Genomic DNA, 10,803 nt, shown 5'->3' with positions numbered 1-10,803 from the left:
GTTGTCAGTTGCCCCATCTGGTTTAGCAGGGGTCCAACATTGCCCTTGCTTTTCCTCTGGCTCCCCACATACCTGAAAAAGGACTTTTTGTTGTCCTTGATGCCTGAAGCTAGTTGGAGTTCAGTTGCAGCCTTGGCTTTCCTGGTTTGGTCCCTGCAGTTGCGGGGGAGGGATTCCTACAAGGTCAGATACATGCAACCTTTGACTCTGCATTTAAAAACTAAATCATTGTGCCCACACACACAGTTGTTTGCTCAAGTTCATTGTTGATATTTCCTGTCCTTTAGATGTTTATATATGAAGCCTGAATACTTCATTAACACAAGAATTTGCATGGGGATTTTTTTTTTTAGTTGAGAAGGTAGGTATAGGCAGTCAAGTTGTTATAGTTGCAGACTAATTGTTGTTAGTTGCTAGGTTAAGGGCAAGACCCTCTCGCACAGTAGATTTTCCTGAGCACCTTTGTCTAAGATTTAAAGGATGAGCCATTATTAATGTAGCTCAGAGGTAGATTAAACTCAAAAATAACTTTCATGGCTGGGGTAAAGTATTTGCTGATGTTCATAACAATAGAAACAATACTGCATAAGGAGAGAGAGAGTGAGAATGAGGACAGTTAAGGACATAGACAAAAGCTTAATGGGAGAAGCTGGAAGTGGGAGGATCTTAGAATAAAAAGGGGACTTTTGACAGTGGTTTCAGCAGTACATGTAGTCATACCATTTTGATCTTCATTTATTCAGAACAAACCTGGCTGTTTATAAAATCCATAGTTCTACATGCTTAAAAACAGGCTGGATGAATCTCACTGAGCTCCACCATTTTAGTTTAAGATGCAGAAGAATATTGGTTAGCTTGTTTTTTGTAAAGACACATATGCTTCATGCTTAAACCCCAGCCACTTTAGACTGTGAGTAAATACAGGAGTGAAGTGGTGGGGTAACTGCTCAGAGCACATGCAAATGACAAAATAGTGTAACTCATACTGATTAGGTACATAGTGGAGGTAGGCAAGGGGGGAGCCGATTCTGGTGTTCTGAAGAGTAGTGTGAATCTGGAGGGATCCCAATGAAGTCAGTGGAATGACATTGATTTAAACCTGCAGTATGTGTAATTTGAATCAGCCCCTCAGCCAGTGATGGTACATGTCACAGGGTTTGTGTGGATAAAGTCTCTTTAAAGCCACTGTTGTGCCTCCTGGGCACAGAATCAAGCTGGGGACAGGCTCACCCTTGGTGCTCATTACAGCAGGCTGAAGGAGGTCCAGGACATCACATGCTGTGCAGCCACCATGCAGTGCTCTCCCTTTCTGCCACTTCCTTATAACCATTGCAAATGTCAGAGCAGGGATGTGGTGTTTGGGAAGAAACATTATTATTTACATATAAAGTCCTACTCCTAAGTGCTCCACAATTAATGTCAGCATGCATAATTTCTCTCTTACTTATGCTGATATGAATCCATCAAACTGCAGATCCTCATTAGGCCTGATTAACTCCTAGACTTTAATGTCATTAATGACAAAGACTGCATCCCACGAAAAGCAGAGGACTGAAAGTAACCATCCCTCGGGTCTGCAATGATTCTCCTGGGAAAGACTGAGAAGAGACTTTAGTTTTAAGAACAATACTCTTGAAAAATCTTTCTCATGACAAAGAAGTGTTAGGATGAGGGTAGATGCAGGCTGCTCCAACGTACTTAGTGTGCCACACACCATGAGGAGGCTTGTATCTTATCTGGGGGTGCTCACCAACCTGCAGGATTGAGTCTGTGATTTGTAATTCCACCTCCCCTTCTAACACTATGCATGCCGTGTATTCTGTGTCAATGCAGTTTGAAGAGTTAACCCCATGTAATGTATACAAGGCTTATTCAGTACATAGAGGTCAGGGCCATGCTATTAGCAGTCCCTAAGTTTCAAGCCTTTTCCTAGCAGCGATCTATTAGAAACTATTAAAACTAGTCAGTTTCTGGGCTTCTAATACCACAGCCCTAAGAGCACTGTGTACTTACCCAGCGTAGCTTGGAGTGCTGTGGTATTAGGAGCCCACAGACTGAGTAGTGCCCCATCATTTAAAACATTGCTAATAACCAGTTTAGGGGTTGGCTTTAAAAGCTATGAGCATGAGGGAAGGTAGCAGCCCTGACACTGGTTACCTCCTGTCATTTTCAAGGCTTCAAATAGCAGCCTTTTGGTAACAATTTTCCCTCTATTGTTTCTGGAGCAGTCACAGTGGTAAGTATAATTAGTTACAAAATAGCTTTGGAGTAGAAGTAAAATTCAAGAAGCATGCTGCTCAGTAGCATAGTCCCAGATAGTCACAGGAAATCAAACTTCAGATCACAATGTCACAACATTGGGATCTCAGCATTGTACAACTTGCTTCACTTTGTTCTGATGTTTTTTGTTTCATGATGCCAACACTGCAATGTTGCAATGCAATCTCACAGAGGTGGAACAGAACATGGCCTCATGGTGACACAGACTAATACAATGTCATTGTATTGGCCCCAAAGCCATAGTGGGATACATTTAATGTTTAACAAACCTGGAAACCACAATTGAGTTATGAAAATTGGGATGAGTGACAACCTTCCTGCCCCCAAAGTCTCTCTGACAGACACAGCTGATACTATTCCACCTGCAAATCTTCAGTAGTGTGAAAGGACGGTACATTTTGGAACACATTGCGCTTTTAAGATGAAGGAATTACTACTGGTGTGATAATACCAGAAAGGCTTTGAATAACAACACAGACTGAGAATCTAGAGGCTGAAAAATAACGAGATGGTGAAACAAAAAGCTCTAAACTTTCTACCCTAATTGTGGTTACATAACTATATTTAGGCCCCAAAAGCCTATTTCTAGATTACATAAAATGCATCAAGAAAACAGTATGGAAAATTATAGGACAACTACACCATTTAGCATGTCAGGGACAGACACAGCTATAAAGTTAGAGATGGAAAAGGTCTATAAGACCTTCCAAAAATCCTCCCGTCCAGCCCAGTTTTCTCTGGGTCTAAACATATGTCACCTTTTTACACCATAAAAATGTTTTATATCCACACAAAGGCCAAGTAAACAGATGTCCACTCTCCCTGTTGCACCCTAAATGCCCAGAATTGCAGCCGTGAGATAGCAGCACAGTATCATACCACCTATTTTGCAGCCATCCATTTGCTTTAAGGTGGGAGAGTGCAGGCAGTCCCTGAAGCCCTGGAAGTGCCTGCCTGGGTTTCCCCATTTGGGATGCCCAGAGTGTGTACTGACACTCCAGTGCAGTTCTGAGGCTGGAACCACTAAACAGCTGCTTGGTGGTCTATGCCCCAGGACCATGCCTGCTTACCCTGGTTACAGAGATGTGCCCTGGAGATTCTCTGGGGCACATTTCTACATGTTCCCTATTGTCACACAGGATAAATGGGCAGGACATGGGCCATGTGTTTTGCATAATGAAATAAATCATCTGTGCTGGGACACAGCTCAGCACAGCTGATCCACTTCATTTGGCAACATCTATCTATACCCTCAGTTTGATCCTGTACTACATCTTCTCAGTCTCATTCCTGTCTTGGCATATGCATTCTGGATTAATTTCCCATGATGGCTCAGTTGCATTTTCCAAATTAAAGCTCATTTTGTTATTTTCTACCCACATTTCTAGCCTCGTGAGGCTTTTTTTTTATTACAGCTGTGCCTGCAGCTTCTGTTAATTTAACATCCTCTGCAAGTTTAATGACCATGCTATTTATTCTTTCCAGACTACTGATGAATATAAAATTGGTACTCTTACCAATCCTTGAATAACTGTATTAGACACCTCCTCCCAGTTAGGGGTAGATTACTATTTATCTCTAACTTATATTGTTTAGTCAATGTAATCAATGCTTAATCCATGCAGTTGTGCATATGTATGGTAGTTTGAATTAAATATCTGAGTGAAAGAAGCTCAGGCCAAACTGTGACAGGCACTGATAAAATGTTAAGGTAAATGAAAAATCAACCCTTCACTGTAATTCACTCAACCTAGTGATGAACACCATTAAAAAAGCCCAAGAAGAAATTAATAAGTCTTTCTTGATAGCAGGCTTTGAATAATGAGAAAGTAAATAAGGCCCAAGGCCACATAATAAGCTAGGCGAAATGCTGCTTAATAGCTGTTCAGTCAGTTAGCACTAGCCATTCCCTGCACTGAATGAGGAATATGGACAAAATAGCATGCAATCATATAATTAAAGACTGCACCCTAATGCATCCACAGCAGGAAGCTCAATTTCCTATCTTTTAAATGCTTGTTTTTGCAATCATAATAATTCGCTTCTAATACAGGTATGTGTATCATACACATTCATCTATCTGTTCATTTTGCACACGGATGTCACTTCAGGTACAAGTGGAATTCTTCCTTGTTCTCAACTTGCTTGACAGTCAGATTTTATACCAACCAACAGTAACATAGCCTTTATCACTCAACTGGTAACAGTTGCACATGAGTTTCTGCCATCCTAAATAGCCATTTGTCTTATTTATCATATTTCTATGTCAGAGTATTTCTGTATTACAGTAAAATGGTTGAACAGCCTGCATTTTAGACTTGCAAACCATTACCTGTCAGTTTTTAGTTTCTTAGAATTGGATAGGAACTACTCTTTGCTCTTATTAAAGCCTGGTAAGAAGGGAGAAAAGCCTTGCTTAAACCCACAGCAGCCAAAGACCCATGTGCCTTGCTGGAGCTGGCACTGCTGAGAGAACAGAGGCTGCTGTGGGAACCATGCTTTATTATCAGCTGTTCAATCCAGACTGGACCACCCCACAGCTGCTTGGGTATTTCCGGCCTGCTGCTGAGACTGGAGTGGGGCAGGACAGGCTCCAGGAAGGAGCAGTGATGTGGGAGTGCCAGGACACTGGAGGAGACGATCTGGAAGAAGGGGAGCCAGGTGCCTGCCAGTGTGGGAGTTCAGGGGAGCTCTGATAGGTCAGCTTCAAGCCCACAGAAGGAGAAGTGGTGGGAGCTGGAGGGAAGCCTTGTTAGGAGATGAGCCAGCTGTGGGAGAGGTGGACGTGCTTGGATTAAGGTATTTTTTTGTCTCTCTTTTTTTGCTTTAGGGTTTTACTAGGGTTGGGAGACTGTTAGGCTGGACCCTGACCCTGGGACCAAAAAGGGGAAGACCTGGCGATGGGCTGGGCAGGGGGGAGAGACGTGGGCTTAAAGCCAAGCTCCCATACCCGGACCTGCAGAGCTAGTCAGGGCTAAAGAAAGGTCCACATCCAGGTGGGCTCGGACTCAGCTGGGACATGCTGGACTGATGCTGAATCACCCAGGACTGGGTCCTCCACACCACTGAGAGGCAAGCCCAGCAAGGGTCCCTTTTCAGTTCCTCGTTTAAGCTGAGGGAGAGGACAGGCCCACGGCATTTAAGTTAAAAGAAAAGAAGGAAGTTGCCTGTTGAGATCCAAAGGTGTGATTGATGTTTTAGCATGTGGGTGGCACATGGATGGGGTGTAGGGAGATAGAAGCCCCAGAAGAAGGACCAAGCTTAGTGCATCCAAGCCAATCCACGGAGGAACTGACCACCTCCTCAATAAAGTGTGCTTCACATCAAGACCTGGCAGGTGAGAATTGGGTCACCTCCGTGGAGTGACTGGATCAGGTGAACCTGTGTCCCCATGGATCAGTCAAGTTGAGCGCAGGGCCACTGAGGCCCGCAGCCCTATTATGTACTGTGCTGACAAAGCTACATGACAAAACTACCTGGAGTAGAGAGAACAGATAAAAGTATTAGTTTACTCCATTATATGCTTAGGCTCTTGAGCCATGCATATTTTCTCTGTGAAAGACTCTAAAGATGATTACATGTATTTTGAATATAATATTAGTGTCTGTATTGGCTTCTTCCATCTTCTGTACAGCTGCTTCTCTTCGAAATAAGCATTCAAATAATATGGGTAGGAATACTCCACTGGCCTTGTTCTAGATAACAGGGTAACAGTATGAAGACATGATGGCACAGGTTTTCTTATAAGCTGTACAAGCTGCTGAAACCCCACTTGTGCTCCAGGTCACTACTGTTCATCCTGCTGCATCTTCACTGCTATTGTTGTCTATGCTGGTGAGATTAAAGCTAACATATGCATGCCCACACACCCAACAGTCACTCCTTCATTAGCAGCACAGGCATACTCTATACAGCATAGCAATTTTATAAGCAAGGTAAATGCACATTCATAGAATCAGACTTGGGAGGGACCTGCAGAACTATTTAGCCCAACTCACTGCTCAGATACTGTTCCTAATTTATCCCAAGTACATGCCTGTCTAGCTAGCCTCCTCCTGAAAACAGCAGTAAATGTGATTCCACTTCTCTCGGTAGCTTACTTCGCTGTCCAACAACCCAGTCCACATGCTTTTTTCCTTTACATTTGATTTAAATTTGTTTTTGCTGTAATGTAAGACTCAGGTTCTGCTCTCTGTGATAGAGGAACAATTTCTCCCTGTTCTTTATGGCACCACTTTTCAAATATTGGAAAGGCTATCCTTCTCCATCCTTTTAAGTCTCCTTCCAAACTAAACATACCTGGTTTCTTCAGCATTTTCTTGTGTGAAGTCTCTCTTCTTTATCATCTTTGTTGCTAGCCTCTGACAGAAAATAAAATCAAATTTTGAAATATTAACATGTCACAAAACAGAACTTTTGCTCTATTATTCTGTAGTCAAAACTGAACAAAAACTAACGACAAAAACTGTCATTTTTCTGATGGGTGTCTTGAGTTAGAAAAGTTTGAAAGCCACTGGCTTACATTTTTAGCAGCAGAGCAACAAGTAAATACAAAGCAGTTACGCAGTTGGCAAGGCTTTAATTACCATCATTACCATAATTTACTTAGAAACTAGAAAAAGGAACAAATTACATGTCTGACTTTGCTTCCATTAAAATCAAGGGTAGAGCTCCTATTTACTCAAATTGGTGGCAGCCTAGGTAATATAGTATTCTGGATAGCAATCAGGCAGAGTCCCTTTTTCTCTCTCCAATCAGCATCAGGAATGGCCAAATTACACCTTTAATTATACCTGTAGACCTCTGTTGTGCTTTTGAAGATTCACTTTAGTTAGCACAAAACTTTGACTAAGGTGCATGGAAAGATTTGTGTGTAGACTATTTATTATTTATGAAAGTAATACATATCAATGTGGAAGCTATAACTGATGGAAAATATGACCTGTTTTTTGGCAGGTGCCTGAACAGCAATTGAATTGAATACCTGGCCACATACTTGCATTCTAGGGATACACAACAGATTCCAGTCCTTTAACCCAGGGGTGTCTACAGCCTGGGGACTCCCATTATCCAGCCCCTGGTGCTGCCCCTGGGTCTGAAGTGACCTGGATCAGTCCCACTTCAGCTGCTCTGGGAACCACACTGCACACAGCACTTACTCCAAGTACTCCAGGATATGTGCTGCATCTGATGCCTGCTTCAGCTGGTCTGGGACCTGTACTGCATATGGTGCCCACGGGTGCTGCATGCATCCTGAACTTGCTGAAGCAGAGCAGTTGCCAGGGATGCCACATTCAACACATACCCCAGACACATGGTATGTGTTGTCTAGCTCCTCTGGGATCTGTGTTTCACACAGTGCCTATCCCAACCACTCTGGGACACATGCTGCATCCAGTGTGGATGCTGGAGTGGGCCTTGGATCTAGCATTGTGGGCAGAGCTGGCAAGGGAGAATATCCATGGGCTTGTTGGGAAGATGATTTTGACACCTCTGCTTTAATCTCATGGAATCCTGCCTCACATCCTGCAAGGAAAGAAGGCAAAAAGAATCTCTCTTCATCCCTAGTATACCCTATAGCAGCCAACCAGGATCCCAGCTTGGTGCTACAAGCTGTAGGAAGATCAGCTAATATGACTGCAATCATCACACTGACTTAAGTTTTTAGGGGACTGAGGACTAATAAGTAGACAGGGAAAAGGCAGGGGAGACATACATTTAGATGAGGGGTGGGCAATTATTTGGTCCTGTGGGCTATGTAGGGAGTTTTGATAAGCTGCTGCAGGCCAGGTCAGTACCTCTCCACTTCCCCCCCACTCCCATCAAGCAATAACTCATCAAAACGTCCTCTGGGCTTGGTGGGTAAGGAGCAGTGTTTGGGAGCAGGACAGACATGCTCCGCTCCCTGCACACCCTGTCCTGTTGGGGGGTGGAGGGTGTATGGGGGTATGTAGAGGACCATGTATGCACTTGGGGTGGGGACTGCCTGGGAGCCAGGCAGGGGTGAGAAAAGGAAAGGGGAGGTGAGGCAGGGGGTGTATGGGGTGTGTGGAGGGGTGTGCGTGAGTGCATGGGGGTTGCCTGGGAGCCAGCTGGGAGTTGAGGGGTGGTGGTGCATGTGCAGTAGAGCTCATCCAGTTGGTGGCTTCTCCTGCAGCACTCCACATGGGGCTGAGTCCTGCCCAGGGCAGCCTGTGCCATGATCCCACCCACCTATTGACCCCAGGCATTGGCCAGCACACAACTTCTGGCAGGGCTGTTCTTAGCGTGGCTGCAGCCTGCTAGGCTTGCATTGTCACTGGGAGGCACAGGGAGCACAGCAGTACACAGCCAGCTGCAGCCACAGTGGGAACAGACTGTGCTGGCCAGGGCCTGGGCTGGTGGAGCTTTTCTGCTCCCCTTGCCTCCAGCTATGACTGCTGTTCCTGCTCCTTCCCCTGCTGCACGACTCTAGGCAGGTGGGAAGCTTTGGCCAGGTAGCTCCTGCTCAGCACATGGAGCTCTAGCTCTAGGCCACCTTCCACTTGTTTTGCCCACCCACAGGGTGGCTCATTGTGCCAGGCAGGCAGTGGGTGGAAGGCAGCTGGGAGCTCAGGCAGAAGCTCCATGTGCTGGGCAGGAGCCATTCAGCTGAAGCTTCTCCCTTTGCCCACCCAGAGTGGCACACCAGGAGCAGCAGCTGCAGCTGAAGGCAAAGGGAGCAGAACAGCCACACCAGCATGGGCCACAGCCAGCATGCAGCTTCCTGTGGTGCTGTTCCTGGTATGGCTGCAGCTGGCCGGGTGCTGCTGTGCTCCCTCATCTCCAGCAGCTACTCCTCCTTCTGTTCCTTCCCCTGCTGCACTGCTCTGGGCAGGAGGGGGAGGGAAGCTTCAGCCAGGTGGCTCCTGCTGGAGGTGAGGGGAGCAGAGGAGCATCTGGCCAGCTGCAACCACACTGGGAACAGACCTGCCAGAAGCTGCGGCTTGCCGAGGCCTTGGCTGGCGGGAGTGCAGTGTGGCACCAGTGGCAGCAGGTGGGGCTCCGCCCCATATAGAGCATGCTGGATCCAGTCAGTTGGTAGGCTGGATCTGGCCTGTGGGCAGTACTTTACTCGCCCCTGATTTAGACACTGAAGCTGGGGGTATTGAATAGGAATAGAAGGGTAGTTTCTTACAGTAAGCTATCAATGACAGGCATATTTAAATTCTCCATAATTCTAGTATGATTAAGGCAATACCAAGGAAAACTGCTACTTTTAATAACCGGTATCCTAAATCACATTCTTATTAGACAAACACCCCTACATTTTATAGAAGTTTTCATGGACATAACTGTTAATGACAATTTTAAAAAAGCACCTTCACTTCTTCAAAAACCACCAGCTTCATTTGGCTACAATGAAGTACATGGAAATTTAAAAGCTTTTTGGAGTTGCTCTAAGTACAATGTCTACAACTACACACTGTGGTTCATGGTCTTTCCCTATGAATTTGGGGATATTTTACTATAGAATAAAGTACCCATGCTTCATACCATAATACTTAGAATTCTAAAAATAAGATGGATTCTGCTCTTGGATGAATCTATAATGCCCAAATTAGCATACACATGCACTTTAAATTTGTCTCTTCATACATACACGTGGCACTCCTAGGACAAAGGTAACTGTTAAAATTTAATACAGAACTACATTAGGAATGACATCTTCCTCCCCAGCCTATAGCAAGCAGCATAACAGTAATTCACACAAAGCCTCATATTCATTCTGCAATTTTATTCTTTTTTTCCTTTAAATTATTGGTATAAAGCTTAGGATCTACTTATACAGGATTTTGTGGTGGGGTTATAGGAAACTCAGGTCTTTTCCTGTTAGTGTCTTTTCTCATTGGGTCCTCAAGGACAGTTATCTTTAAGAAGACTAACAGTGTACACGTACATGTTAGATTCTTGTACAAAAAACACATAAAGTGATACTTCTTTGAGTAGAATGCAAATCATGCATATTAGAGACAGTATGTTGGTCAAGGCATTGAAGTTCTCTTCAAATTAAAATAGCTTAAAAAGAAATATGAAGTTGGATTAAGTAATTTAGAACAGTACAAAAACTTCTCAAGTGCTCATTTATTCTTTGAACAAAATGTTTATGTTCAAACATGACAAGCTATATTGGAGTTTGACTTGATTTACTGAGTGACAGCGATTGTCAGACCCTGCATTGTTATATGTATTTCATCATGTCAGTAAGTCATCCACTTTCAAAGAAGAATTTGTTAAGATTAAGCGTTCTGAAACGACATGCATTAAATTGGCATGAGAAAGTTCACATAGAACCAAACTGGAAGGTTTTCAGAAAGGGTATTTTCTGGGGGGGGCGGGGTGCGCGTGTGCATGCGCGCAGATGCAGTGTGTATATGGCCTGCTTTGCATACCCCTCGTTTTCAATTTTGATTTGGCCTGACTCAGGGGACACTGATTCTATTAGTTGATTTGGATCATTGTCCCGATTTGATTAGGCCAAATCCGAACATGAAGATTCGACGC

Source organism: Crocodylus porosus, unplaced genomic scaffold (assembly GCF_001723895.1).
Source record: "Crocodylus porosus isolate Cpor-Errol unplaced genomic scaffold, CroPor_comp1, whole genome shotgun sequence".
Classification (NCBI taxonomy): domain Eukaryota; kingdom Metazoa; phylum Chordata; order Crocodylia; family Crocodylidae; genus Crocodylus; species Crocodylus porosus.
Note: the sequence above shows the minus strand (reverse complement) of the source record.